Here is a 26,721-nt window from a genome sequence, read left to right on the forward strand (position 1 = left end):
TTGCTAAGTCTTGCCAAAAATTCATACATTTCCATTTAAGCTGTGACCCGGATTTGGTAACCATACGTTCTTTTTCATAATACGTTTTAGGATAATGAAACATTTTTATATGTTTTTACAAAGTTGAACACAAAGGGCATTTTGGGTAATGCTAAATGTTCACCGTCGCCCCCAAGTGTTCCAGGCAAGAAACAGCAGATGTGAGGGCTCCGTCTGTGGGTGGAACCACAGGGGCTTTCCCAATTCCACTTTTGAAAAGAAAAGGCCATTTCCAAACAATTCAGAGATATCTTTTGCCAAAACTGACACCCGATCATCGAAAAGGGATAAATGCAACCCGCCTTTCTTGGAAAAAGCACGTGCGACATCACGCGACATCTCCAAACCAACAATCGTTTCAACAGCAAACAAATACACACAACGCTCTTTCTTTTGAACAAAAACACCAGTCCCGGATGAGACTGTCAAAAATTGCCAAGCCCGCTAATATTTCAAGCAGTCTCGGCGGGGTATTGGGTTAAGTTTTCAACCAGCAATAATCACGCCTCGGATAAACCTCATAGGCTACGATACTGCCACTGCGCAAAGATAAAGTTGACCAAATTCGACCTGAAGGACCCAGCCAAAAACATCGACTTTTCCAAAACGGGAAGTTTTGGCGACATATTTCCATTTTACCGAATTGCTAAGTCTTGCCAAAAATTCATACATTTCCATTTAAGCTGTGACCCGGATTTGGTAACCATACGTTCTTTTTCATAATACGTTTTAGGATAATGAAACATTTTTATATGTTTTTACAAAGTTGAACACAAAGGGCATTTTGGGTAATGCTAAATGTTCACCGTCGCCCCCAAGTGTTCCAGGCAAGAAACAGCAGATGTGAGGGCTCCGTCTGTGGGTGGAACCACAGGGGCTTTCCCAATTCCACTTTTGAAAAGAAAAGGCCATTTCCAAACAATTCAGAGATATCTTTTGCCAAAACTGACACCCGATCATCGAAAAGGGATAAATGCAACCCGCCTTTCTTGGAAAAAGCACGTGCGACATCACGCGACATCTCCAAACCAACAATCGTTTCAACAGCAAACAAATACACACAACGCTCTTTCTTTTGAACAAAAACACCAGTCCCGGATGAGACTGTCAAAAATTGCCAAGCCCGCTAATATTTCAAGCAGTCTCGGCGGGGTATTGGGTTAAGTTTTCAACCAGCAATAATCACGCCTCGGATAAACCTCATAGGCTACGATACTGCCACTGCGCAAAGATAAAGTTGACCAAATTCGACCTGAAGGACCCAGCCAAAAACATCGACTTTTCCAAAACGGGAAGTTTTGGCGACATATTTCCATTTTACCGAATTGCTAAGTCTTGCCAAAAATTCATACATTTCCATTTAAGCTGTGACCCGGATTTGGTAACCATACGTTCTTTTTCATAATACGTTTTAGGATAATGAAACATTTTTATATGTTTTTACAAAGTTGAACACAAAGGGCATTTTGGGTAATGCTAAATGTTCACCGTCGCCCCCAAGTGTTCCAGGCAAGAAACAGCAGATGTGAGGGCTCCGTCTGTGGGTGGAACCACAGGGGCTTTCCCAATTCCACTTTTGAAAAGAAAAGGCCATTTCCAAACAATTCAGAGATATCTTTTGCCAAAACTGACACCCGATCATCGAAAAGGGATAAATGCAACCCGCCTTTCTTGGAAAAAGCACGTGCGACATCACGCGACATCTCCAAACCAACAATCGTTTCAACAGCAAACAAATACACACAACGCTCTTTCTTTTGAACAAAAACACCAGTCCCGGATGAGACTGTCAAAAATTGCCAAGCCCGCTAATATTTCAAGCAGTCTCGGCGGGGTATTGGGTTAAGTTTTCAACCAGCAATAATCACGCCTCGGATAAACCTCATAGGCTACGATACTGCCACTGCGCAAAGATAAAGTTGACCAAATTCGACCTGAAGGACCCAGCCAAAAACATCGACTTTTCCAAAACGGGAAGTTTTGGCGACATATTTCCATTTTACCCAATTGCTAAGTCTTGCCAAAAATTCATACATTTCCATTTAAGCTGTGACCCGGATTTGGTAACCATACGTTCTTTTTCATAATACGTTTTAGGATAATGAAACATTTTTATATGTTTTTACAAAGTTGAACACAAAGGGCATTTTGGGTAATGCTAAATGTTCACCGTCGCCCCCAAGTGTTCCAGGCAAGAAACAGCAGATGTGAGGGCTCCGTCTGTGGGTGGAACCACAGGGGCTTTCCCAATTCCACTTTTGAAAAGAAAAGGCCATTTCCAAACAATTCAGAGATATCTTTTGCCAAAACTGACACCCGATCATCGAAAAGGGATAAATGCAACCCGCCTTTCTTGGAAAAAGCACGTGCGACATCACGCGACATCTCCAAACCAACAATCGTTTCAACAGCAAACAAATACACACAACGCTCTTTCTTTTGAACAAAAACACCAGTCCCGGATGAGACTGTCAAAAATTGCCAAGCCCGCTAATATTTCAAGCAGTCTCGGCGGGGTATTGGGTTAAGTTTTCAACCAGCAATAATCACGCCTCGGATAAACCTCATAGGCTACGATACTGCCACTGCGCAAAGATAAAGTTGACCAAATTCGACCTGAAGGACCCAGCCAAAAACATCGACTTTTCCAAAACGGGAAGTTTTGGCGACATATTTCCATTTTACCGAATTGCTAAGTCTTGCCAAAAATTCATACATTTCCATTTAAGCTGTGACCCGGATTTGGTAACCATACGTTCTTTTTCATAATACGTTTTAGGATAATGAAACATTTTTATATGTTTTTACAAAGTTGAACACAAAGGGCATTTTGGGTAATGCTAAATGTTCACCGTCGCCCCCAAGTGTTCCAGGCGAGAAACAGCAGATGTGAGGGCTCCGTCTGTGGGTGGAACCACAGGGGCTTTCCCAATTCCACTTTTGAAAAGAAAAGGCCATTTCCAAACAATTCAGAGATATCTTTTGCCAAAACTGACACCCGATCATCGAAAAGGGATAAATGCAACCCGCCTTTCTTGGAAAAAGCACGTGCGACATCACGCGACATCTCCAAACCAACAATCGTTTCAACAGCAAACAAATACACACAACGCTCTTTCTTTTGAACAAAAACACCAGTCCCGGATGAGACTGTCAAAAATTGCCAAGCCCGCTAATATTTCAAGCAGTCTCGGCGGGGTATTGGGTTAAGTTTTCAACCAGCAATAATCACGCCTCGGATAAACCTCATAGGCTACGATACTGCCACTGCGCAAAGATAAAGTTGACCAAATTCGACCTGAAGGACCCAGCCAAAAACATCGACTTTTCCAAAACGGGAAGTTTTGGCGACATATTTCCATTTTACCGAATTGCTAAGTCTTGCCAAAAATTCATACATTTCCATTTAAGCTGTGACCCGGATTTGGTAACCATACGTTCTTTTTCATAATACGTTTTAGGATAATGAAACATTTTTATATGTTTTTACAAAGTTGAACACAAAGGGCATTTTGGGTAATGCTAAATGTTCACCGTCGCCCCCAAGTGTTCCAGGCAAGAAACAGCAGATGTGAGGGCTCCGTCTGTGGGTGGAACCACAGGGGCTTTCCCAATTCCACTTTTGAAAAGAAAAGGCCATTTCCAAACAATTCAGAGATATCTTTTGCCAAAACTGACACCCGATCATCGAAAAGGGATAAATGCAACCCGCCTTTCTTGGAAAAAGCACGTGCGACATCACGCGACATCTCCAAACCAACAATCGTTTCAACAGCAAACAAATACACACAACGCTCTTTCTTTTGAACAAAAACACCAGTCCCGGATGAGACTGTCAAAAATTGCCAAGCCCGCTAATATTTCAAGCAGTCTCGGCGGGGTATTGGGTTAAGTTTTCAACCAGCAATAATCACGCCTCGGATAAACCTCATAGGCTACGATACTGCCACTGCGCAAAGATAAAGTTGACCAAATTCGACCTGAAGGACCCAGCCAAAAACATCGACTTTTCCAAAACGGGAAGTTTTGGCGACATATTTCCATTTTACCGAATTGCTAAGTCTTGCCAAAAATTCATACATTTCCATTTAAGCTGTGACCCGGATTTGGTAACCATACGTTCTTTTTCATAATACGTTTTAGGATAATGAAACATTTTTATATGTTTTTACAAAGTTGAACACAAAGGGCATTTTGGGTAATGCTAAATGTTCACCGTCGCCCCCAAGTGTTCCAGGCAAGAAACAGCAGATGTGAGGGCTCCGTCTGTGGGTGGAACCACAGGGGCTTTCCCAATTCCACTTTTGAAAAGAAAAGGCCATTTCCAAACAATTCAGAGATATCTTTTGCCAAAACTGACACCCGATCATCGAAAAGGGATAAATGCAACCCGCCTTTCTTGGAAAAAGCACGTGCGACATCACGCGACATCTCCAAACCAACAATCGTTTCAACAGCAAACAAATACACACAACGCTCTTTCTTTTGAACAAAAACACCAGTCCCGGATGAGACTGTCAAAAATTGCCAAGCCCGCTAATATTTCAAGCAGTCTCGGCGGGGTATTGGGTTAAGTTTTCAACCAGCAATAATCACGCCTCGGATAAACCTCATAGGCTACGATACTGCCACTGCGCAAAGATAAAGTTGACCAAATTCGACCTGAAGGACCCAGCCAAAAACATCGACTTTTCCAAAACGGGAAGTTTTGGCGACATATTTCCATTTTACCGAATTGCTAAGTCTTGCCAAAAATTCATACATTTCCATTTAAGCTGTGACCCGGATTTGGTAACCATACGTTCTTTTTCATAATACGTTTTAGGATAATGAAACATTTTTATATGTTTTTACAAAGTTGAACACAAAGGGCATTTTGGGTAATGCTAAATGTTCACCGTCGCCCCCAAGTGTTCCAGGCAAGAAACAGCAGATGTGAGGGCTCCGTCTGTGGGTGGAACCACAGGGGCTTTCCCAATTCCACTTTTGAAAAGAAAAGGCCATTTCCAAACAATTCAGAGATATCTTTTGCCAAAACTGACACCCGATCATCGAAAAGGGATAAATGCAACCCGCCTTTCTTGGAAAAAGCACGTGCGACATCTCCAAACCAACAATCGTTTCAACAGCAAACAAATACACACAACGCTCTTTCTTTTGAACAAAAACACCAGTCCCGGATGAGACTGTCAAAAATTGCCAAGCCCGCTAATATTTCAAGCAGTCTCGGCGGGGTATTGGGTTAAGTTTTCAACCAGCAATAATCACGCCTCGGATAAACCTCATAGGCTACGATACTGCCACTGCGCAAAGATAAAGTTGACCAAATTCGACCTGAAGGACCCAGCCAAAAACATCGACTTTTCCAAAACGGGAAGTTTTGGCGACATATTTCCATTTTACCGAATTGCTAAGTCTTGCCAAAAATTCATACATTTCCATTTAAGCTGTGACCCGGATTTGGTAACCATACGTTCTTTTTCATAATACGTTTTAGGATAATGAAACATTTTTATATGTTTTTACAAAGTTGAACACAAAGGGCATTTTGGGTAATGCTAAATGTTCACCGTCGCCCCCAAGTGTTCCAGGCAAGAAACAGCAGATGTGAGGGCTCCGTCTGTGGGTGGAACCACAGGGGCTTTCCCAATTCCACTTTTGAAAAGAAAAGGCCATTTCCAAACAATTCAGAGATATCTTTTGCCAAAACTGACACCCGATCATCGAAAAGGGATAAATGCAACCCGCCTTTCTTGGAAAAAGCACGTGCGACATCACGCGACATCTCCAAACCAACAATCGTTTCAACAGCAAACAAATACACACAACGCTCTTTCTTTTGAACAAAAACACCAGTCCCGGATGAGACTGTCAAAAATTGCCAAGCCCGCTAATATTTCAAGCAGTCTCGGCGGGGTATTGGGTTAAGTTTTCAACCAGCAATAATCACGCCTCGGATAAACCTCATAGGCTACGATACTGCCACTGCGCAAAGATAAAGTTGACCAAATTCGACCTGAAGGACCCAGCCAAAAACATCGACTTTTCCAAAACGGGAAGTTTTGGCGACATATTTCCATTTTACCCAATTGCTAAGTCTTGCCAAAAATTCATACATTTCCATTTAAGCTGTGACCCGGATTTGGTAACCATACGTTCTTTTTCATAATACGTTTTAGGATAATGAAACATTTTTATATGTTTTTACAAAGTTGAACACAAAGGGCATTTTGGGTAATGCTAAATGTTCACCGTCGCCCCCAAGTGTTCCAGGCAAGAAACAGCAGATGTGAGGGCTCCGTCTGTGGGTGGAACCACAGGGGCTTTCCCAATTCCACTTTTGAAAAGAAAAGGCCATTTCCAAACAATTCAGAGATATCTTTTGCCAAAACTGACACCCGATCATCGAAAAGGGATAAATGCAACCCGCCTTTCTTGGAAAAAGCACGTGCGACATCACGCGACATCTCCAAACCAACAATCGTTTCAACAGCAAACAAATACACACAACGCTCTTTCTTTTGAACAAAAACACCAGTCCCGGATGAGACTGTCAAAAATTGCCAAGCCCGCTAATATTTCAAGCAGTCTCGGCGGGGTATTGGGTTAAGTTTTCAACCAGCAATAATCACGCCTCGGATAAACCTCATAGGCTACGATACTGCCACTGCGCAAAGATAAAGTTGACCAAATTCGACCTGAAGGACCCAGCCAAAAACATCGACTTTTCCAAAACGGGAAGTTTTGGCGACATATTTCCATTTTACCGAATTGCTAAGTCTTGCCAAAAATTCATACATTTCCATTTAAGCTGTGACCCGGATTTGGTAACCATACGTTCTTTTTCATAATACGTTTTAGGATAATGAAACATTTTTATATGTTTTTACAAAGTTGAACACAAAGGGCATTTTGGGTAATGCTAAATGTTCACCGTCGCCCCCAAGTGTTCCAGGCAAGAAACAGCAGATGTGAGGGCTCCGTCTGTGGGTGGAACCACAGGGGCTTTCCCAATTCCACTTTTGAAAAGAAAAGGCCATTTCCAAACAATTCAGAGATATCTTTTGCCAAAACTGACACCCGATCATCGAAAAGGGATAAATGCAACCCGCCTTTCTTGGAAAAAGCACGTGCGACATCACCAAACCAACAATCGTTTCAACAGCAAACAAATACACACAACGCTCTTTCTTTTGAACAAAAACACCAGTCCCGGATGAGACTGTCAAAAATTGCCAAGCCCGCTAATATTTCAAGCAGTCTCGGCGGGGTATTGGGTTAAGTTTTCAACCAGCAATAATCACGCCTCGGATAAACCTCATAGGCTACGATACTGCCACTGCGCAAAGATAAAGTTGACCAAATTCGACCTGAAGGACCCAGCCAAAAACATCGACTTTTCCAAAACGGGAAGTTTTGGCGACATATTTCCATTTTACCGAATTGCTAAGTCTTGCCAAAAATTCATACATTTCCATTTAAGCTGTGACCCGGATTTGGTAACCATACGTTCTTTTTCATAATACGTTTTAGGATAATGAAACATTTTTATATGTTTTTACAAAGTTGAACACAAAGGGCATTTTGGGTAATGCTAAATGTTCACCGTCGCCCCCAAGTGTTCCAGGCAAGAAACAGCAGATGTGAGGGCTCCGTCTGTGGGTGGAACCACAGGGGCTTTCCCAATTCCACTTTTGAAAAGAAAAGGCCATTTCCAAACAATTCAGAGATATCTTTTGCCAAAACTGACACCCGATCATCGAAAAGGGATAAATGCAACCCGCCTTTCTTGGAAAAAGCACGTGCGACATCACGCGACATCTCCAAACCAACAGTCGTTTCAACAGCAAACAAATACACACAACGCTCTTTCTTTTGAACAAAAACACCAGTCCCGGATGAGACTGTCAAAAATTGCCAAGCCCGCTAATATTTCAAGCAGTCTCGGCGGGGTATTGGGTTAAGTTTTCAACCAGCAATAATCACGCCTCGGATAAACCTCATAGGCTACGATACTGCCACTGCGCAAAGATAAAGTTGACCAAATTCGACCTGAAGGACCCAGCCAAAAACATCGACTTTTCCAAAACGGGAAGTTTTGGCGACATATTTCCATTTTACCGAATTGCTAAGTCTTGCCAAAAATTCATACATTTCCATTTAAGCTGTGACCCGGATTTGGTAACCATACGTTCTTTTTCATAATACGTTTTAGGATAATGAAACATTTTTATATGTTTTTACAAAGTTGAACACAAAGGGCATTTTGGGTAATGCTAAATGTTCACCGTCGCCCCCAAGTGTTCCAGGCAAGAAACAGCAGATGTGAGGGCTCCGTCTGTGGGTGGAACCACAGGGGCTTTCCCAATTCCACTTTTGAAAAGAAAAGGCCATTTCCAAACAATTCAGAGATATCTTTTGCCAAAACTGACACCCGATCATCGAAAAGGGATAAATGCAACCCGCCTTTCTTGGAAAAAGCACGTGCGACATCACCAAACCAACAATCGTTTCAACAGCAAACAAATACACACAACGCTCTTTCTTTTGAACAAAAACACCAGTCCCGGATGAGACTGTCAAAAATTGCCAAGCCCGCTAATATTTCAAGCAGTCTCGGCGGGGTATTGGGTTAAGTTTTCAACCAGCAATAATCACGCCTCGGATAAACCTCATAGGCTACGATACTGCCACTGCGCAAAGATAAAGTTGACCAAATTCGACCTGAAGGACCCAGCCAAAAACATCGACTTTTCCAAAACGGGAAGTTTTGGCGACATATTTCCATTTTACCGAATTGCTAAGTCTTGCCAAAAATTCATACATTTCCATTTAAGCTGTGACCCGGATTTGGTAACCATACGTTCTTTTTCATAATACGTTTTAGGATAATGAAACATTTTTATATGTTTTTACAAAGTTGAACACAAAGGGCATTTTGGGTAATGCTAAATGTTCACCGTCGCCCCCAAGTGTTCCAGGCAAGAAACAGCAGATGTGAGGGCTCCGTCTGTGGGTGGAACCACAGGGGCTTTCCCAATTCCACTTTTGAAAAGAAAAGGCCATTTCCAAACAATTCAGAGATATCTTTTGCCAAAACTGACACCCGATCATCGAAAAGGGATAAATGCAACCCGCCTTTCTTGGAAAAAGCACGTGCGACATCACGCGACATCTCCAAACCAACAGTCGTTTCAACAGCAAACAAATACACACAACGCTCTTTCTTTTGAACAAAAACACCAGTCCCGGATGAGACTGTCAAAAATTGCCAAGCCCGCTAATATTTCAAGCAGTCTCGGCGGGGTATTGGGTTAAGTTTTCAACCAGCAATAATCACGCCTCGGATAAACCTCATAGGCTACGATACTGCCACTGCGCAAAGATAAAGTTGACCAAATTCGACCTGAAGGACCCAGCCAAAAACATCGACTTTTCCAAAACGGGAAGTTTTGGCGACATATTTCCATTTTACCGAATTGCTAAGTCTTGCCAAAAATTCATACATTTCCATTTAAGCTGTGACCCGGATTTGGTAACCATACGTTCTTTTTCATAATACGTTTTAGGATAATGAAACATTTTTATATGTTTTTACAAAGTTGAACACAAAGGGCATTTTGGGTAATGCTAAATGTTCACCGTCGCCCCCAAGTGTTCCAGGCAAGAAACAGCAGATGTGAGGGCTCCGTCTGTGGGTGGAACCACAGGGGCTTTCCCAATTCCACTTTTGAAAAGAAAAGGCCATTTCCAAACAATTCAGAGATATCTTTTGCCAAAACTGACACCCGATCATCGAAAAGGGATAAATGCAACCCGCCTTTCTTGGAAAAAGCACGTGCGACATCACGCGACATCTCCAAACCAACAATCGTTTCAACAGCAAACAAATACACACAACGCTCTTTCTTTTGAACAAAAACACCAGTCCCGGATGAGACTGTCAAAAATTGCCAAGCCCGCTAATATTTCAAGCAGTCTCGGCGGGGTATTGGGTTAAGTTTTCAACCAGCAATAATCACGCCTCGGATAAACCTCATAGGCTACGATACTGCCACTGCGCAAAGATAAAGTTGACCAAATTCGACCTGAAGGACCCAGCCAAAAACATCGACTTTTCCAAAACGGGAAGTTTTGGCGACATATTTCCATTTTACCGAATTGCTAAGTCTTGCCAAAAATTCATACATTTCCATTTAAGCTGTGACCCGGATTTGGTAACCATACGTTCTTTTTCATAATACGTTTTAGGATAATGAAACATTTTTATATGTTTTTACAAAGTTGAACACAAAGGGCATTTTGGGTAATGCTAAATGTTCACCGTCGCCCCCAAGTGTTCCAGGCAAGAAACAGCAGATGTGAGGGCTCCGTCTGTGGGTGGAACCACAGGGGCTTTCCCAATTCCACTTTTGAAAAGAAAAGGCCATTTCCAAACAATTCAGAGATATCTTTTGCCAAAACTGACACCCGATCATCGAAAAGGGATAAATGCAACCCGCCTTTCTTGGAAAAAGCACGTGCGACATCACGCGACATCTCCAAACCAACAATCGTTTCAACAGCAAACAAATACACACAACGCTCTTTCTTTTGAACAAAAACACCAGTCCCGGATGAGACTGTCAAAAATTGCCAAGCCCGCTAATATTTCAAGCAGTCTCGGCGGGGTATTGGGTTAAGTTTTCAACCAGCAATAATCACGCCTCGGATAAACCTCATAGGCTACGATACTGCCACTGCGCAAAGATAAAGTTGACCAAATTCGACCTGAAGGACCCAGCCAAAAACATCGACTTTTCCAAAACGGGAAGTTTTGGCGACATATTTCCATTTTACCGAATTGCTAAGTCTTGCCAAAAATTCATACATTTCCATTTAAGCTGTGACCCGGATTTGGTAACCATACGTTCTTTTTCATAATACGTTTTAGGATAATGAAACATTTTTATATGTTTTTACAAAGTTGAACACAAAGGGCATTTTGGGTAATGCTAAATGTTCACCGTCGCCCCCAAGTGTTCCAGGCAAGAAACAGCAGATGTGAGGGCTCCGTCTGTGGGTGGAACCACAGGGGCTTTCCCAATTCCACTTTTGAAAAGAAAAGGCCATTTCCAAACAATTCAGAGATATCTTTTGCCAAAACTGACACCCGATCATCGAAAAGGGATAAATGCAACCCGCCTTTCTTGGAAAAAGCACGTGCGACATCACGCGACATCTCCAAACCAACAATCGTTTCAACAGCAAACAAATACACACAACGCTCTTTCTTTTGAACAAAAACACCAGTCCCGGATGAGACTGTCAAAAATTGCCAAGCCCGCTAATATTTCAAGCAGTCTCGGCGGGGTATTGGGTTAAGTTTTCAACCAGCAATAATCACGCCTCGGATAAACCTCATAGGCTACGATACTGCCACTGCGCAAAGATAAAGTTGACCAAATTCGACCTGAAGGACCCAGCCAAAAACATCGACTTTTCCAAAACGGGAAGTTTTGGCGACATATTTCCATTTTACCGAATTGCTAAGTCTTGCCAAAAATTCATACATTTCCATTTAAGCTGTGACCCGGATTTGGTAACCATACGTTCTTTTTCATAATACGTTTTAGGATAATGAAACATTTTTATATGTTTTTACAAAGTTGAACACAAAGGGCATTTTGGGTAATGCTAAATGTTCACCGTCGCCCCCAAGTGTTCCAGGCAAGAAACAGCAGATGTGAGGGCTCCGTCTGTGGGTGGAACCACAGGGGCTTTCCCAATTCCACTTTTGAAAAGAAAAGGCCATTTCCAAACAATTCAGAGATATCTTTTGCCAAAACTGACACCCGATCATCGAAAAGGGATAAATGCAACCCGCCTTTCTTGGAAAAAGCACGTGCGACATCACGCGACATCTCCAAACCAACAATCGTTTCAACAGCAAACAAATACACACAACGCTCTTTCTTTTGAACAAAAACACCAGTCCCGGATGAGACTGTCAAAAATTGCCAAGCCCGCTAATATTTCAAGCAGTCTCGGCGGGGTATTGGGTTAAGTTTTCAACCAGCAATAATCACGCCTCGGATAAACCTCATAGGCTACGATACTGCCACTGCGCAAAGATAAAGTTGACCAAATTCGACCTGAAGGACCCAGCCAAAAACATCGACTTTTCCAAAACGGGAAGTTTTGGCGACATATTTCCATTTTACCGAATTGCTAAGTCTTGCCAAAAATTCATACATTTCCATTTAAGCTGTGACCCGGATTTGGTAACCATACGTTCTTTTTCATAATACGTTTTAGGATAATGAAACATTTTTATATGTTTTTACAAAGTTGAACACAAAGGGCATTTTGGGTAATGCTAAATGTTCACCGTCGCCCCCAAGTGTTCCAGGCAAGAAACAGCAGATGTGAGGGCTCCGTCTGTGGGTGGAACCACAGGGGCTTTCCCAATTCCACTTTTGAAAAGAAAAGGCCATTTCCAAACAATTCAGAGATATCTTTTGCCAAAACTGACACCCGATCATCGAAAAGGGATAAATGCAACCCGCCTTTCTTGGAAAAAGCACGTGCGACATCACGCGACATCTCCAAACCAACAATCGTTTCAACAGCAAACAAATACACACAACGCTCTTTCTTTTGAACAAAAACACCAGTCCCGGATGAGACTGTCAAAAATTGCCAAGCCCGCTAATATTTCAAGCAGTCTCGGCGGGGTATTGGGTTAAGTTTTCAACCAGCAATAATCACGCCTCGGATAAACCTCATAGGCTACGATACTGCCACTGCGCAAAGATAAAGTTGACCAAATTCGACCTGAAGGACCCAGCCAAAAACATCGACTTTTCCAAAACGGGAAGTTTTGGCGACATATTTCCATTTTACCCAATTGCTAAGTCTTGCCAAAAATTCATACATTTCCATTTAAGCTGTGACCCGGATTTGGTAACCATACGTTCTTTTTCATAATACGTTTTAGGATAATGAAACATTTTTATATGTTTTTACAAAGTTGAACACAAAGGGCATTTTGGGTAATGCTAAATGTTCACCGTCGCCCCCAAGTGTTCCAGGCAAGAAACAGCAGATGTGAGGGCTCCGTCTGTGGGTGGAACCACAGGGGCTTTCCCAATTCCACTTTTGAAAAGAAAAGGCCATTTCCAAACAATTCAGAGATATCTTTTGCCAAAACTGACACCCGATCATCGAAAAGGGATAAATGCAACCCGCCTTTCTTGGAAAAAGCACGTGCGACATCACGCGACATCTCCAAACCAACAATCGTTTCAACAGCAAACAAATACACACAACGCTCTTTCTTTTGAACAAAAACACCAGTCCCGGATGAGACTGTCAAAAATGGCCAAGCCCGCTAATATTTCAAGCAGTCTCGGCGGGGTATTGGGTTAAGTTTTCAACCAGCAATAATCACGCCTCGGATAAACCTCATAGGCTACGATACTGCCACTGCGCAAAGATAAAGTTGACCAAATTCGACCTGAAGGACCCAGCCAAAAACATCGACTTTTCCAAAACGGGAAGTTTTGGCGACATATTTCCATTTTACCGAATTGCTAAGTCTTGCCAAAAATTCATACATTTCCATTTAAGCTGTGACCCGGATTTGGTAACCATACGTTCTTTTTCATAATACGTTTTAGGATAATGAAACATTTTTATATGTTTTTACAAAGTTGAACACAAAGGGCATTTTGGGTAATGCTAAATGTTCACCGTCGCCCCCAAGTGTTCCAGGCAAGAAACAGCAGATGTGAGGGCTCCGTCTGTGGGTGGAACCACAGGGGCTTTCCCAATTCCACTTTTGAAAAGAAAAGGCCATTTCCAAACAATTCAGAGATATCTTTTGCCAAAACTGACACCCGATCATCGAAAAGGGATAAATGCAACCCGCCTTTCTTGGAAAAAGCACGTGCGACATCACGCGACATCTCCAAACCAACAATCGTTTCAACAGCAAACAAATACACACAACGCTCTTTCTTTTGAACAAAAACACCAGTCCCGGATGAGACTGTCAAAAATGGCCAAGCCCGCTAATATTTCAAGCAGTCTCGGCGGGGTATTGGGTTAAGTTTTCAACCAGCAATAATCACGCCTCGGATAAACCTCATAGGCTACGATACTGCCACTGCGCAAAGATAAAGTTGACCAAATTCGACCTGAAGGACCCAGCCAAAAACATCGACTTTTCCAAAACGGGAAGTTTTGGCGACATATTTCCATTTTACCGAATTGCTAAGTCTTGCCAAAAATTCATACATTTCCATTTAAGCTGTGACCCGGATTTGGTAACCATACGTTCTTTTTCATAATACGTTTTAGGATAATGAAACATTTTTATATGTTTTTACAAAGTTGAACACAAAGGGCATTTTGGGTAATGCTAAATGTTCACCGTCGCCCCCAAGTGTTCCAGGCAAGAAACAGCAGATGTGAGGGCTCCGTCTGTGGGTGGAACCACAGGGGCTTTCCCAATTCCACTTTTGAAAAGAAAAGGCCATTTCCAAACAATTCAGAGATATCTTTTGCCAAAACTGACACCCGATCATCGAAAAGGGATAAATGCAACCCGCCTTTCTTGGAAAAAGCACGTGCGACATCACGCGACATCTCCAAACCAACAATCGTTTCAACAGCAAACAAATACACACAACGCTCTTTCTTTTGAACAAAAACACCAGTCCCGGATGAGACTGTCAAAAATTGCCAAGCCCGCTAATATTTCAAGCAGTCTCGGCGGGGTATTGGGTTAAGTTTTCAACCAGCAATAATCACGCCTCGGATAAACCTCATAGGCTACGATACTGCCACTGCGCAAAGATAAAGTTGACCAAATTCGACCTGAAGGACCCAGCCAAAAACATCGACTTTTCCAAAACGGGAAGTTTTGGCGACATATTTCCATTTTACCGAATTGCTAAGTCTTGCCAAAAATTCATACATTTCCATTTAAGCTGTGACCCGGATTTGGTAACCATACGTTCTTTTTCATAATACGTTTTAGGATAATGAAACATTTTTATATGTTTTTACAAAGTTGAACACAAAGGGCATTTTGGGTAATGCTAAATGTTCACCGTCGCCCCCAAGTGTTCCAGGCAAGAAACAGCAGATGTGAGGGCTCCGTCTGTGGGTGGAACCACAGGGGCTTTCCCAATTCCACTTTTGAAAAGAAAAGGCCATTTCCAAACAATTCAGAGATATCTTTTGCCAAAACTGACACCCGATCATCGAAAAGGGATAAATGCAACCCGCCTTTCTTGGAAAAAGCACGTGCGACATCACGCGACATCTCCAAACCAACAATCGTTTCAACAGCAAACAAATACACACTACGCTCTTTCTTTTGAACAAAAACACCAGTCCCGGATGAGACTGTCAAAAATTGCCAAGCCCGCTAATATTTCAAGCAGTCTCGGCGGGGTATTGGGTTAAGTTTTCAACCAGCAATAATCACGCCTCGGATAAACCTCATAGGCTACGATACTGCCACTGCGCAAAGATAAAGTTGACCAAATTCGACCTGAAGGACCCAGCCAAAAACATCGACTTTTCCAAAACGGGAAGTTTTGGCGACATATTTCCATTTTACCCAATTGCTAAGTCTTGCCAAAAATTCATACATTTCCATTTAAGCTGTGACCCGGATTTGGTAACCATACGTTCTTTTTCATAATACGTTTTAGGATAATGAAACATTTTTATATGTTTTTACAAAGTTGAACACAAAGGGCATTTTGGGTAATGCTAAATGTTCACCGTCGCCCCCAAGTGTTCCAGGCAAGAAACAGCAGATGTGAGGGCTCCGTCTGTGGGTGGAACCACAGGGGCTTTCCCAATTCCACTTTTGAAAAGAAAAGGCCATTTCCAAACAATTCAGAGATATCTTTTGCCAAAACTGACACCCGATCATCGAAAAGGGATAAATGCAACCCGCCTTTCTTGGAAAAAGCACGTGCGACATCACGCGACATCTCCAAACCAACAATCGTTTCAACAGCAAACAAATACACACAACGCTCTTTCTTTTGAACAAAAACACCAGTCCCGGATGAGACTGTCAAAAATGGCCAAGCCCGCTAATATTTCAAGCAGTCTCGGCGGGGTATTGGGTTAAGTTTTCAACCAGCAATAATCACGCCTCGGATAAACCTCATAGGCTACGATACTGCCACTGCGCAAAGATAAAGTTGACCAAATTCGACCTGAAGGACCCAGCCAAAAACATCGACTTTTCCAAAACGGGAAGTTTTGGCGACATATTTCCATTTTACCGAATTGCTAAGTCTTGCCAAAAATTCATACATTTCCATTTAAGCTGTGACCCGGATTTGGTAACCATACGTTCTTTTTCATAATACGTTTTAGGATAATGAAACATTTTTATATGTTTTTACAAAGTTGAACACAAAGGGCATTTTGGGTAATGCTAAATGTTCACCGTCGCCCCCAAGTGTTCCAGGCAAGAAACAGCAGATGTGAGGGCTCCGTCTGTGGGTGGAACCACAGGGGCTTTCCCAATTCCACTTTTGAAAAGAAAAGGCCATTTCCAAACAATTCAGAGATATCTTTTGCCAAAACTGACACCCGATCATCGAAAAGGGATAAATGCAACCCGCCTTTCTTGGAAAAAGCACGTGCGACATCACGCGACATCTCCAAACCAACAATCGTTTCAACAGCAAACAAATACACACAACGCTCTTTCTTTTGAACAAAAACACCAGTCCCGGATGAGACTGTCAAAAATGGCCAAGCCCGCTAATATTTCAAGCAGTCTCGGCGGGGTATTGGGTTAAGTTTTCAACCAGCAATAATCACGCCTCGGATAAACCTCATAGGCTACGATACTGCCACTGCGCAAAGATAAAGTTGACCAAATTCGACCTGAAGGACCCAGCCAAAAACATCGACTTTTCCAAAACGGGAAGTTTTGGCGACATATTTCCATTTTACCCAATTGCTAAGTCTTGCCAAAAATTCATACATTTCCATTTAAGCTGTGACCCGGATTTGGTAACCATACGTTCTTTTTCATAATACGTTTTAGGATAATGAAACATTTTTATATGTTTTTACAAAGTTGAACACAAAGGGCATTTTGGGTAATGCTAAATGTTCACCGTCGCCCCCAAGTGTTCCAGGCAAGAAACAGCAGATGTGAGGGCTCCGTCTGTGGGTGGAACCACAGGGGCTTTCCCAATTCCACTTTTGAAAAGAAAAGGCCATTTCCAAACAATTCAGAGATATCTTTTGCCAAAACTGACACCCGATCATCGAAAAGGGATAAATGCAACCCGCCTTTCTTGGAAAAAGCACGTGCGACATCACGCGACATCTCCAAACCAACAATCGTTTCAACAGCAAACAAATACACACAACGCTCTTTCTTTTGAACAAAAACACCAGTCCCGGATGAGACTGTCAAAAATTGCCAAGCCCGCTAATATTTCAAGCAGTCTCGGCGGGGTATTGGGTTAAGTTTTCAACCAGCAATAATCACGCCTCGGATAAACCTCATAGGCTACGATACTGCCACTGCGCAAAGATAAAGTTGACCAAATTCGACCTGAAGGACCCAGCCAAAAACATCGACTTTTCCAAAACGGGAAGTTTTGGCGACATATTTCCATTTTACCGAATTGCTAAGTCTTGCCAAAAATTCATACATTTCCATTTAAGCTGTGACCCGGATTTGGTAACCATACGTTCTTTTTCATAATACGTTTTAGGATAATGAAACATTTTTATATGTTTTTACAAAGTTGAACACAAAGGGCATTTTGGGTAATGCTAAATGTTCACCGTCGCCCCCAAGTGTTCCAGGCAAGAAACAGCAGATGTGAGGGCTCCGTCTGTGGGTGGAACCACAGGGGCTTTCCCAATTCCACTTTTGAAAAGAAAAGGCCATTTCCAAACAATTCAGAGATATCTTTTGCCAAAACTGACACCCGATCATCGAAAAGGGATAAATGCAACCCGCCTTTCTTGGAAAAAGCACGTGCGACATCACGCGACATCTCCAAACCAACAATCGTTTCAACAGCAAACAAATACACACAACGCTCTTTCTTTTGAACAAAAACACCAGTCCCGGATGAGACTGTCAAAAATTGCCAAGCCCGCTAATATTTCAAGCAGTCTCGGCGGGGTATTGGGTTAAGTTTTCAATCAGCAATAATCACGCCTCGGATAAACCTCATAGGCTACGATACTGCCACTGCGCAAAGATAAAGTTGACCAAATTCGACCTGAAGGACCCAGCCAAAAACATCGACTTTTCCAAAACGGGAAGTTTTGGCGACATATTTCCATTTTACCGAATTGCTAAGTCTTGCCAAAAATTCATACATTTCCATTTAAGCTGTGACCCGGATTTGGTAACCATACGTTCTTTTTCATAATACGTTTTAGGATAATGAAACATTTTTATATGTTTTTACAAAGTTGAACACAAAGGGCATTTTGGGTAATGCTAAATGTTCACCGTCGCCCCCAAGTGTTCCAGGCAAGAAACAGCAGATGTGAGGGCTCCGTCTGTGGGTGGAACCACAGGGGCTTTCCCAATTCCACTTTTGAAAAGAAAAGGCCATTTCCAAACAATTCAGAGATATCTTTTGCCAAAACTGACACCCGATCATCGAAAAGGGATAAATGCAACCCGCCTTTCTTGGAAAAAGCACGTGCGACATCACGCGACATCTCCAAACCAACAGTCGTTTCAACAGCAAACAAATACACACAACGCTCTTTCTTTTGAACAAAAACACCAGTCCCGGATGAGACTGTCAAAAATTGCCAAGCCCGCTAATATTTCAAGCAGTCTCGGCGGGGTATTGGGTTAAGTTTTCAACCAGCAATAATCACGCCTCGGATAAACCTCATAGGCTACGATACTGCCACTGCGCAAAGATAAAGTTGACCAAATTCGACCTGAAGGACCCAGCCAAAAACATCGACTTTTCCAAAACGGGAAGTTTTGGCGACATATTTCCATTTTACCGAATTGCTAAGTCTTGCCAAAAATTCATACATTTCCATTTAAGCTGTGACCCGGATTTGGTAACCATACGTTCTTTTTCATAATACGTTTTAGGATAATGAAACATTTTTATATGTTTTTACAAAGTTGAACACAAAGGGCATTTTGGGTAATGCTAAATGTTCACCGTCGCCCCCAAGTGTTCCAGGCAAGAAACAGCAGATGTGAGGGCTCCGTCTGTGGGTGGAACCACAGGGGCTTTCCCAATTCCACTTTTGAAAAGAAAAGGCCATTTCCAAACAATTCAGAGATATCTTTTGCCAAAACTGACACCCGATCATCGAAAAGGGATAAATGCAACCCGCCTTTCTTGGAAAAAGCACGTGCGACATCACGCGACATCTCCAAACCAACAATCGTTTCAACAGCAAACAAATACACACAACGCTCTTTCTTTTGAACAAAAACACCAGTCCCGGATGAGACTGTCAAAAATTGCCAAGCCCGCTAATATTTCAAGCAGTCTCGGCGGGGTATTGGGTTAAGTTTTCAACCAGCAATAATCACGCCTCGGATAAACCTCATAGGCTACGATACTGCCACTGCGCAAAGATAAAGTTGACCAAATTCGACCTGAAGGACCCAGCCAAAAACATCGACTTTTCCAAAACGGGAAGTTTTGGCGACATATTTCCATTTTACCGAATTGCTAAGTCTTGCCAAAAATTCATACATTTCCATTTAAGCTGTGACCCGGATTTGGTAACCATACGTTCTTTTTCATAATACGTTTTAGGATAATGAAACATTTTTATATGTTTTTACAAAGTTGAACACAAAGGGCATTTTGGGTAATGCTAAATGTTCACCGTCGCCCCCAAGTGTTCCAGGCAAGAAACAGCAGATGTGAGGGCTCCGTCTGTGGGTGGAACCACAGGGGCTTTCCCAATTCCACTTTTGAAAAGAAAAGGCCATTTCCAAACAATTCAGAGATATCTTTTGCCAAAACTGACACCCGATCATCGAAAAGGGATAAATGCAACCCGCCTTTCTTGGAAAAAGCACGTGCGACATCACGCGACATCTCCAAACCAACAATCGTTTCAACAGCAAACAAATACACACAACGCTCTTTCTTTTGAACAAAAACACCAGTCCCGGATGAGACTGTCAAAAATTGCCAAGCCCGCTAATATTTCAAGCAGTCTCGGCGGGGTATTGGGTTAAGTTTTCAACCAGCAATAATCACGCCTCGGATAAACCTCATAGGCTACGATACTGCCACTGCGCAAAGATAAAGTTGACCAAATTCGACCTGAAGGACCCAGCCAAAAACATCGACTTTTCCAAAACGGGAAGTTTTGGCGACATATTTCCATTTTACCGAATTGCTAAGTCTTGCCAAAAATTCATACATTTCCATTTAAGCTGTGACCCGGATTTGGTAACCATACGTTCTTTTTCATAATACGTTTTAGGATAATGAAACATTTTTATATGTTTTTACAAAGTTGAACACAAAGGGCATTTTGGGTAATGCTAAATGTTCACCGTCGCCCCCAAGTGTTCCAGGCAAGAAACAGCAGATGTGAGGGCTCCGTCTGTGGGTGGAACCACAGGGGCTTTCCCAATTCCACTTTTGAAAAGAAAAGGCCATTTCCAAACAATTCAGAGATATCTTTTGCCAAAACTGACACCCGATCATCGAAAAGGGATAAATGCAACCCGCCTTTCTTGGAAAAAGCACGTGCGACATCACGCGACATCTCCAAACCAACAATCGTTTCAACAGCAAACAAATACACACAACGCTCTTTCTTTTGAACAAAAACACCAGTCCCGGATGAGACTGTCAAAAATTGCCAAGCCCGCTAATATTTCAAGCAGTCTCGGCGGGGTATTGGGTTAAGTTTTCAACCAGCAATAATCACGCCTCGGATAAACCTCATAGGCTACGATACTGCCACTGCGCAAAGATAAAGTTGACCAAATTCGACCTGAAGGACCCAGCCAAAAACATCGACTTTTCCAAAACGGGAAGTTTTGGCGACATATTTCCATTTTACCGAATTGCTAAGTCTTGCCAAAAATTCATACATTTCCATTTAAGCTGTGACCCGGATTTGGTAACCATACGTTCTTTTTCATAATACGTTTTAGGATAATGAAACATTTTTATATGTTTTTACAAAGTTGAACACAAAGGGCATTTTGGGTAATGCTAAATGTTCACCGTCGCCCCCAAGTGTTCCAGGCAAGAAACAGCAGATGTGAGGGCTCCGTCTGTGGGTGGAACCACAGGGGCTTTCCCAATTCCACTTTTGAAAAGAAAAGGCCATTTCCAAACAATTCAGAGATATCTTTTGCCAAAACTGACACCCGATCATCGAAAAGGGATAAATGCAACCCGCCTTTCTTGGAAAAAGCACGTGCGACATCACGCGACATCTCCAAACCAACAATCGTTTCAACAGCAAACAAATACACACAACGCTCTTTCTTTTGAACAAAAACACCAGTCCCGGATGAGACTGTCAAAAATTGCCAAGCCCGCTAATATTTCAAGCAGTCTCGGCGGGGTATTGGGTTAAGTTTTCAACCAGCAATAATCACGCCTCGGATAAACCTCATAGGCTACGATACTGCCACTGCGCAAAGATAAAGTTGACCAAATTCGACCTGAAGGACCCAGCCAAAAACATCGACTTTTCCAAAACGGGAAGTTTTGGCGACATATTTCCATTTTACCGAATTGCTAAGTCTTGCCAAAAATTCATACATTTCCATTTAAGCTGTGACCCGGATTTGGTAACCATACGTTCTTTTTCATAATACGTTTTAGGATAATGAAACATTTTTATATGTTTTTACAAAGTTGAACACAAAGGGCATTTTGGGTAATGCTAAATGTTCACCGTCGCCCCCAAGTGTTCCAGGCAAGAAACAGCAGATGTGAGGGCTCCGTCTGTGGGTGGAACCACAGGGGCTTTCCCAATTCCACTTTTGAAAAGAAAAGGCCATTTCCAAACAATTCAGAGATATCTTTTGCCAAAACTGACACCCGATCATCGAAAAGGGATAAATGCAACCCGCCTTTCTTGGAAAAAGCACGTGCGACATCACGCGACATCTCCAAACCAACAATCGTTTCAACAGCAAACAAATACACACAACGCTCTTTCTTTTGAACAAAAACACCAGTCCCGGATGAGACTGTCAAAAATTGCCAAGCCCGCTAATATTTCAAGCAGTCTCGGCGGGGTATTGGGTTAAGTTTTCAACCAGCAATAATCACGCCTCGGATAAACCTCATAGGCTACGATACTGCCACTGCGCAAAGATAAAGTTGACCAAATTCGACCTGAAGGACCCAGCCAAAAACATCGACTTTTCCAAAACGGGAAGTTTTGGCGACATATTTCCATTTTACCGAATTGCTAAGTCTTGCCAAAAATTCATACATTTCCATTTAAGCTGTGACCCGGATTTGGTAACCATACGTTCTTTTTCATAATACGTTTTAGGATAATGAAACATTTTTATATGTTTTTACAAAGTTGAACACAAAGGGCATTTTGGGTAATGCTAAATGTTCACCGTCGCCCCCAAGTGTTCCAGGCAAGAAACAGCAGATGTGAGGGCTCCGTCTGTGGGTGGAACCACAGGGGCTTTCCCAATTCCACTTTTGAAAAGAAAAGGCCATTTCCAAACAATTCAGAGATATCTTTTGCCAAAACTGACACCCGATCATCGAAAAGGGATAAATGCAACCCGCCTTTCTTGGAAAAAGCACGTGCGACATCACGCGACATCTCCAAACCAACAGTCGTTTCAACAGCAAACAAATACACACAACGCTCTTTCTTTTGAACAAAAACACCAGTCCCGGATGAGACTGTCAAAAATTGCCAAGCCCGCTAATATTTCAAGCAGTCTCGGCGGGGTATTGGGTTAAGTTTTCAACCAGCAATAATCACGCCTCGGATAAACCTCATAGGCTACGATACTGCCACTGCGCAAAGATAAAGTTGACCAAATTCGACCTGAAGGACCCAGCCAAAAACATCGACTTTTCCAAAACGGGAAGTTTTGGCGACATATTTCCATTTTACCGAATTGCTAAGTCTTGCCAAAAATTCATACATTTCCATTTAAGCTGTGACCCGGATTTGGTAACCATACGTTCTTTTTCATAATACGTTTTAGGATAATGAAACATTTTTATATGTTTTTACAAAGTTGAACACAAAGGGCATTTTGGGTAATGCTAAATGTTCACCGTCGCCCCCAAGTGTTCCAGGCAAGAAACAGCAGATGTGAGGGCTCCGTCTGTGGGTGGAACCACAGGGGCTTTCCCAATTCCACTTTTGAAAAGAAAAGGCCATTTCCAAACAATTCAGAGATATCTTTTGCCAAAACTGACACCCGATCATCGAAAAGGGATAAATGCAACCCGCCTTTCTTGGAAAAAGCACGTGCGACATCACGCGACATCTCCAAACCAACAATCGTTTCAACAGCAAACAAATACACACAACGCTCTTTCTTTTGAACAAAAACACCAGTCCCGGATGAGACTGTCAAAAATTGCCAAGCCCGCTAATATTTCAAGCAGTCTCGGCGGGGTATTGGGTTAAGTTTTCAACCAGCAATAATCACGCCTCGGATAAACCTCATAGGCTACGATACTGCCACTGCGCAAAGATAAAGTTGACCAAATTCGACCTGAAGGACCCAGCCAAAAACATCGACTTTTCCAAAACGGGAAGTTTTGGCGACATATTTCCATTTTACCGAATTGCTAAGTCTTGCCAAAAATTCATACATTTCCATTTAAGCTGTGACCCGGATTTGGTAACCATACGTTCTTTTTCATAATACGTTTTAGGATAATGAAACATTTTTATATGTTTTTACAAAGTTGAACACAAAGGGCATTTTGGGTAATGCTAAATGTTCACCGTCGCCCCCAAGTGTTCCAGGCAAGAAACAGCAGATGTGAGGGCTCCGTCTGTGGGTGGAACCACAGGGGCTTTCCCAATTCCACTTTTGAAAAGAAAAGGCCATTTCCAAACAATTCAGAGATATCTTTTGCCAAAACTGACACCCGATCATCGAAAAGGGATAAATGCAACCCGCCTTTCTTGGAAAAAGCACGTGCGACATCACGCGACATCTCCAAACCAACAATCGTTTCAACAGCAAACAAATACACACAACGCTCTTTCTTTTGAACAAAAACACCAGTCCCGGATGAGACTGTCAAAAATTGCCAAGCCCGCTAATATTTCAAGCAGTCTCGGCGGGGTATTGGGTTAAGTTTTCAACCAGCAATAATCACGCCTCGGATAAACCTCATAGGCTACGATACTGCCACTGCGCAAAGATAAAGTTGACCAAATTCGACCTGAAGGACCCAGCCAAAAACATCGACTTTTCCAAAACGGGAAGTTTTGGCGACATATTTCCATTTTACCGAATTGCTAAGTCTTGCCAAAAATTCATACATTTCCATTTAAGCTGTGACCCGGATTTGGTAACCATACGTTCTTTTTCATAATACGTTTTAGGATAATGAAACATTTTTATATGTTTTTACAAAGTTGAACACAAAGGGCATTTTGGGTAATGCTAAATGTTCACCGTCGCCCCCAAGTGTTCCAGGCAAGAAACAGCAGATGTGAGGGCTCCGTCTGTGGGTGGAACCACAGGGGCTTTCCCAATTCCACTTTTGAAAAGAAAAGGCCATTTCCAAACAATTCAGAGATATCTTTTGCCAAAACTGACACCCGATCATCGAAAAGGGATAAATGCAACCCGCCTTTCTTGGAAAAAGCACGTGCGACATCACCAAACCAACAATCGTTTCAACAGCAAACAAATACACACAACGCTCTTTCTTTTGAACAAAAACACCAGTCCCGGATGAGACTGTCAAAAATTGCCAAGCCCGCTAATATTTCAAGCAGTCTCGGCGGGGTATTGGGTTAAGTTTTCAACCAGCAATAATCACGCCTCGGATAAACCTCATAGGCTACGATACTGCCACTGCGCAAAGATAAAGTTGACCAAATTCGACCTGAAGGACCCAGCCAAAAACATCGACTTTTCCAAAACGGGAAGTTTTGGCGACATATTTCCATTTTACCGAATTGCTAAGTCTTGCCAAAAATTCATACATTTCCATTTAAGCTGTGACCCGGATTTGGTAACCATACGTTCTTTTTCATAATACGTTTTAGGATAATGAAACATTTTTATATGTTTTTACAAAGTTGAACACAAAGGGCATTTTGGGTAATGCTAAATGTTCACAGTCGCCCCCAAGTGTTCCAGGCAAGAAACAGCAGATGTGAGGGTTCCGTCTGTGGGTGGAACCACAGGGGCTTTCCCAATTCCACTTTTGAAAAGAAAAGGCCATTTCCAAACAATTCAGAGATATCTTTTGCCAAAACTGACACCCGATCATCGAAAAGGGATAAATGCAACCCGCCTTTCTTGGAAAAAGCACGTGCGACATCACGCGACATCTCCAAACCAACAATCGTTTCAACAGCAAACAAATACACACAACGCTCTTTCTTTTGAACAAAAACACCAGTCCCGGATGAGACCGTCAAAAATTGCCAAGCCCGCTAATATTTCAAGCAGTCTCGGCGGGGTATTGGGTTAAGTTTTCAACCAGCAATAATCACGCCTCGGATGAACCTCATAGGCTACGATACTGCCACTGCGCAAAGATAAAGTTGACCAAATTCGACCTGAAGGACCCAGCCAAAAACATCGACTTTTCCAAAACGGGAAGTTTTGGCGACATATTTCCATTTTACCGAATTGCTAAGTCTTGCCAAAAATTCATACATTTCCATTTAAGCTGTGACCCGGATTTGGTAACCATACGTTCTTTTTCATAATACGTTTTAGGATAATGAAACATTTTTATATGTTTTTACAAAGTTGAACACAAAGGGCATTTTGGGTAATGCTAAATGTTCACCGTCGCCCCCAAGTGTTCCAGGCAAGAAACAGCAGATGTGAGGGTTCCGTCTGTGGGTGGAACCACAGGGGCTTTCCCAATTCCACTTTTGAAAAGAAAAGGCCATTTCCAAACAATTCAGAGATATCTTTTGCCAAAACTGACACCCGATCATCGAAAAGGGATAAATGCAACCCGCCTTTCTTGGAAAAAGCACGTGCGACATCACGCGACATCTCCAAACCAACAATTGTTTCAACAGCAAACAAATACACACAACGCTCTTTCTTTTGAACAAAAACACCAGTCCCGGATGAGACTGTCAAAAATTGCCAAGCCCGCTAATATTTCAAGCAGTCTCGGCGGGGTATTGGGTTAAGTTTTCAACCAGCAATAATCACGCCTCGGATAAACCTCATAGGCTATGATACTGCCACTGCGCAAAGATAAAGTTGACCAAATTCGACCTGAAGGACCCAGCCAAAAACATCGACTTTTCCAAAACGGGAAGTTTTGGCGACATATTTCCATTTTACCGAATTGCTAAGTCTTGCCAAAAATTCATACATTTCCATTTAAGCTGTGACCCGGATTTGGTAACCATACGTTCTTTTTCATAATACGTTTTAGGATAATGAAACATTTTTATATGTTTTTACAAAGTTGAACACAAAGGGCATTTTGGGTAATGCTAAATGTTCAC

At 42.3% G+C, this 26,721-nt stretch overlaps 39 non-coding genes across 39 annotated transcripts; all 39 read right to left on the minus strand.

The window, feature by feature from the left end:
- Nucleotides 1-449: 449 nt before the first annotated feature.
- LOC133112559 (U4 spliceosomal RNA) lies at nt 450-590 on the minus strand. The gene has a single exon (XR_009705389.1). It is a non-coding gene; the product is annotated as a U4 spliceosomal RNA (small nuclear RNA).
- Nucleotides 591-1,131: 541 nt separating this feature from the next.
- On the minus strand, nt 1,132-1,272 carry LOC133112560 (U4 spliceosomal RNA). Its single transcript, XR_009705390.1, has one exon. It is a non-coding gene; the product is annotated as a U4 spliceosomal RNA (small nuclear RNA).
- A 541-nt stretch (nt 1,273-1,813) lies between these two features.
- LOC133112561 (U4 spliceosomal RNA) lies at nt 1,814-1,954 on the minus strand. The gene has a single exon (XR_009705391.1). It is a non-coding gene; the product is annotated as a U4 spliceosomal RNA (small nuclear RNA).
- Nucleotides 1,955-2,495: 541 nt separating this feature from the next.
- LOC133112562 (U4 spliceosomal RNA) lies at nt 2,496-2,636 on the minus strand. The gene has a single exon (XR_009705392.1). It is a non-coding gene; the product is annotated as a U4 spliceosomal RNA (small nuclear RNA).
- Nucleotides 2,637-3,177: 541 nt separating this feature from the next.
- LOC133112563 (U4 spliceosomal RNA) lies at nt 3,178-3,318 on the minus strand. The gene has a single exon (XR_009705393.1). It is a non-coding gene; the product is annotated as a U4 spliceosomal RNA (small nuclear RNA).
- Nucleotides 3,319-3,859: 541 nt separating this feature from the next.
- LOC133112564 (U4 spliceosomal RNA) lies at nt 3,860-4,000 on the minus strand. Its single transcript, XR_009705394.1, has one exon. It is a non-coding gene; the product is annotated as a U4 spliceosomal RNA (small nuclear RNA).
- A 541-nt stretch (nt 4,001-4,541) lies between these two features.
- Nucleotides 4,542-4,682, minus strand: LOC133112565 (U4 spliceosomal RNA). Its single transcript, XR_009705395.1, has one exon. It is a non-coding gene; the product is annotated as a U4 spliceosomal RNA (small nuclear RNA).
- Nucleotides 4,683-5,213: 531 nt separating this feature from the next.
- Nucleotides 5,214-5,354, minus strand: LOC133112567 (U4 spliceosomal RNA). The gene has a single exon (XR_009705397.1). It is a non-coding gene; the product is annotated as a U4 spliceosomal RNA (small nuclear RNA).
- Nucleotides 5,355-5,895: 541 nt separating this feature from the next.
- On the minus strand, nt 5,896-6,036 carry LOC133112568 (U4 spliceosomal RNA). Its single transcript, XR_009705398.1, has one exon. It is a non-coding gene; the product is annotated as a U4 spliceosomal RNA (small nuclear RNA).
- Nucleotides 6,037-6,577: 541 nt separating this feature from the next.
- Nucleotides 6,578-6,718, minus strand: LOC133112569 (U4 spliceosomal RNA). The gene has a single exon (XR_009705399.1). It is a non-coding gene; the product is annotated as a U4 spliceosomal RNA (small nuclear RNA).
- A 531-nt stretch (nt 6,719-7,249) lies between these two features.
- On the minus strand, nt 7,250-7,390 carry LOC133112570 (U4 spliceosomal RNA). Its single transcript, XR_009705400.1, has one exon. It is a non-coding gene; the product is annotated as a U4 spliceosomal RNA (small nuclear RNA).
- A 541-nt stretch (nt 7,391-7,931) lies between these two features.
- Nucleotides 7,932-8,072, minus strand: LOC133112571 (U4 spliceosomal RNA). The gene has a single exon (XR_009705401.1). It is a non-coding gene; the product is annotated as a U4 spliceosomal RNA (small nuclear RNA).
- A 531-nt stretch (nt 8,073-8,603) lies between these two features.
- LOC133112572 (U4 spliceosomal RNA) lies at nt 8,604-8,744 on the minus strand. Its single transcript, XR_009705402.1, has one exon. It is a non-coding gene; the product is annotated as a U4 spliceosomal RNA (small nuclear RNA).
- A 541-nt stretch (nt 8,745-9,285) lies between these two features.
- LOC133112573 (U4 spliceosomal RNA) lies at nt 9,286-9,426 on the minus strand. Its single transcript, XR_009705403.1, has one exon. It is a non-coding gene; the product is annotated as a U4 spliceosomal RNA (small nuclear RNA).
- Nucleotides 9,427-9,967: 541 nt separating this feature from the next.
- LOC133112574 (U4 spliceosomal RNA) lies at nt 9,968-10,108 on the minus strand. The gene has a single exon (XR_009705404.1). It is a non-coding gene; the product is annotated as a U4 spliceosomal RNA (small nuclear RNA).
- A 541-nt stretch (nt 10,109-10,649) lies between these two features.
- Nucleotides 10,650-10,790, minus strand: LOC133112575 (U4 spliceosomal RNA). The gene has a single exon (XR_009705405.1). It is a non-coding gene; the product is annotated as a U4 spliceosomal RNA (small nuclear RNA).
- A 541-nt stretch (nt 10,791-11,331) lies between these two features.
- Nucleotides 11,332-11,472, minus strand: LOC133112576 (U4 spliceosomal RNA). The gene has a single exon (XR_009705406.1). It is a non-coding gene; the product is annotated as a U4 spliceosomal RNA (small nuclear RNA).
- A 541-nt stretch (nt 11,473-12,013) lies between these two features.
- Nucleotides 12,014-12,154, minus strand: LOC133112578 (U4 spliceosomal RNA). The gene has a single exon (XR_009705408.1). It is a non-coding gene; the product is annotated as a U4 spliceosomal RNA (small nuclear RNA).
- Nucleotides 12,155-12,695: 541 nt separating this feature from the next.
- Nucleotides 12,696-12,836, minus strand: LOC133112580 (U4 spliceosomal RNA). Its single transcript, XR_009705409.1, has one exon. It is a non-coding gene; the product is annotated as a U4 spliceosomal RNA (small nuclear RNA).
- Nucleotides 12,837-13,377: 541 nt separating this feature from the next.
- LOC133112627 (U4 spliceosomal RNA) lies at nt 13,378-13,518 on the minus strand. Its single transcript, XR_009705454.1, has one exon. It is a non-coding gene; the product is annotated as a U4 spliceosomal RNA (small nuclear RNA).
- Nucleotides 13,519-14,059: 541 nt separating this feature from the next.
- Nucleotides 14,060-14,200, minus strand: LOC133112628 (U4 spliceosomal RNA). The gene has a single exon (XR_009705455.1). It is a non-coding gene; the product is annotated as a U4 spliceosomal RNA (small nuclear RNA).
- Nucleotides 14,201-14,741: 541 nt separating this feature from the next.
- LOC133112581 (U4 spliceosomal RNA) lies at nt 14,742-14,882 on the minus strand. Its single transcript, XR_009705410.1, has one exon. It is a non-coding gene; the product is annotated as a U4 spliceosomal RNA (small nuclear RNA).
- A 541-nt stretch (nt 14,883-15,423) lies between these two features.
- LOC133112582 (U4 spliceosomal RNA) lies at nt 15,424-15,564 on the minus strand. The gene has a single exon (XR_009705411.1). It is a non-coding gene; the product is annotated as a U4 spliceosomal RNA (small nuclear RNA).
- Nucleotides 15,565-16,105: 541 nt separating this feature from the next.
- On the minus strand, nt 16,106-16,246 carry LOC133112630 (U4 spliceosomal RNA). The gene has a single exon (XR_009705457.1). It is a non-coding gene; the product is annotated as a U4 spliceosomal RNA (small nuclear RNA).
- A 541-nt stretch (nt 16,247-16,787) lies between these two features.
- Nucleotides 16,788-16,928, minus strand: LOC133112631 (U4 spliceosomal RNA). Its single transcript, XR_009705458.1, has one exon. It is a non-coding gene; the product is annotated as a U4 spliceosomal RNA (small nuclear RNA).
- A 541-nt stretch (nt 16,929-17,469) lies between these two features.
- LOC133112583 (U4 spliceosomal RNA) lies at nt 17,470-17,610 on the minus strand. Its single transcript, XR_009705412.1, has one exon. It is a non-coding gene; the product is annotated as a U4 spliceosomal RNA (small nuclear RNA).
- A 541-nt stretch (nt 17,611-18,151) lies between these two features.
- On the minus strand, nt 18,152-18,292 carry LOC133112598 (U4 spliceosomal RNA). Its single transcript, XR_009705426.1, has one exon. It is a non-coding gene; the product is annotated as a U4 spliceosomal RNA (small nuclear RNA).
- A 541-nt stretch (nt 18,293-18,833) lies between these two features.
- LOC133112584 (U4 spliceosomal RNA) lies at nt 18,834-18,974 on the minus strand. Its single transcript, XR_009705413.1, has one exon. It is a non-coding gene; the product is annotated as a U4 spliceosomal RNA (small nuclear RNA).
- Nucleotides 18,975-19,515: 541 nt separating this feature from the next.
- Nucleotides 19,516-19,656, minus strand: LOC133112585 (U4 spliceosomal RNA). The gene has a single exon (XR_009705414.1). It is a non-coding gene; the product is annotated as a U4 spliceosomal RNA (small nuclear RNA).
- Nucleotides 19,657-20,197: 541 nt separating this feature from the next.
- On the minus strand, nt 20,198-20,338 carry LOC133112586 (U4 spliceosomal RNA). The gene has a single exon (XR_009705415.1). It is a non-coding gene; the product is annotated as a U4 spliceosomal RNA (small nuclear RNA).
- A 541-nt stretch (nt 20,339-20,879) lies between these two features.
- LOC133112587 (U4 spliceosomal RNA) lies at nt 20,880-21,020 on the minus strand. Its single transcript, XR_009705416.1, has one exon. It is a non-coding gene; the product is annotated as a U4 spliceosomal RNA (small nuclear RNA).
- A 541-nt stretch (nt 21,021-21,561) lies between these two features.
- LOC133112588 (U4 spliceosomal RNA) lies at nt 21,562-21,702 on the minus strand. The gene has a single exon (XR_009705417.1). It is a non-coding gene; the product is annotated as a U4 spliceosomal RNA (small nuclear RNA).
- Nucleotides 21,703-22,243: 541 nt separating this feature from the next.
- Nucleotides 22,244-22,384, minus strand: LOC133112590 (U4 spliceosomal RNA). The gene has a single exon (XR_009705419.1). It is a non-coding gene; the product is annotated as a U4 spliceosomal RNA (small nuclear RNA).
- A 541-nt stretch (nt 22,385-22,925) lies between these two features.
- LOC133112591 (U4 spliceosomal RNA) lies at nt 22,926-23,066 on the minus strand. Its single transcript, XR_009705420.1, has one exon. It is a non-coding gene; the product is annotated as a U4 spliceosomal RNA (small nuclear RNA).
- Nucleotides 23,067-23,607: 541 nt separating this feature from the next.
- On the minus strand, nt 23,608-23,748 carry LOC133112592 (U4 spliceosomal RNA). Its single transcript, XR_009705421.1, has one exon. It is a non-coding gene; the product is annotated as a U4 spliceosomal RNA (small nuclear RNA).
- A 541-nt stretch (nt 23,749-24,289) lies between these two features.
- Nucleotides 24,290-24,430, minus strand: LOC133112593 (U4 spliceosomal RNA). The gene has a single exon (XR_009705422.1). It is a non-coding gene; the product is annotated as a U4 spliceosomal RNA (small nuclear RNA).
- Nucleotides 24,431-24,961: 531 nt separating this feature from the next.
- Nucleotides 24,962-25,102, minus strand: LOC133112594 (U4 spliceosomal RNA). Its single transcript, XR_009705423.1, has one exon. It is a non-coding gene; the product is annotated as a U4 spliceosomal RNA (small nuclear RNA).
- Nucleotides 25,103-25,643: 541 nt separating this feature from the next.
- LOC133112621 (U4 spliceosomal RNA) lies at nt 25,644-25,784 on the minus strand. Its single transcript, XR_009705449.1, has one exon. It is a non-coding gene; the product is annotated as a U4 spliceosomal RNA (small nuclear RNA).
- A 541-nt stretch (nt 25,785-26,325) lies between these two features.
- LOC133112336 (U4 spliceosomal RNA) lies at nt 26,326-26,466 on the minus strand. Its single transcript, XR_009705177.1, has one exon. It is a non-coding gene; the product is annotated as a U4 spliceosomal RNA (small nuclear RNA).
- Between the last annotated feature and the right edge of the window lie 255 nt (nt 26,467-26,721).

Source organism: Conger conger, chromosome 15, assembly GCF_963514075.1.
Source record: "Conger conger chromosome 15, fConCon1.1, whole genome shotgun sequence".
NCBI classification, from domain to species: Eukaryota; Metazoa; Chordata; class Actinopteri; order Anguilliformes; family Congridae; genus Conger; species Conger conger.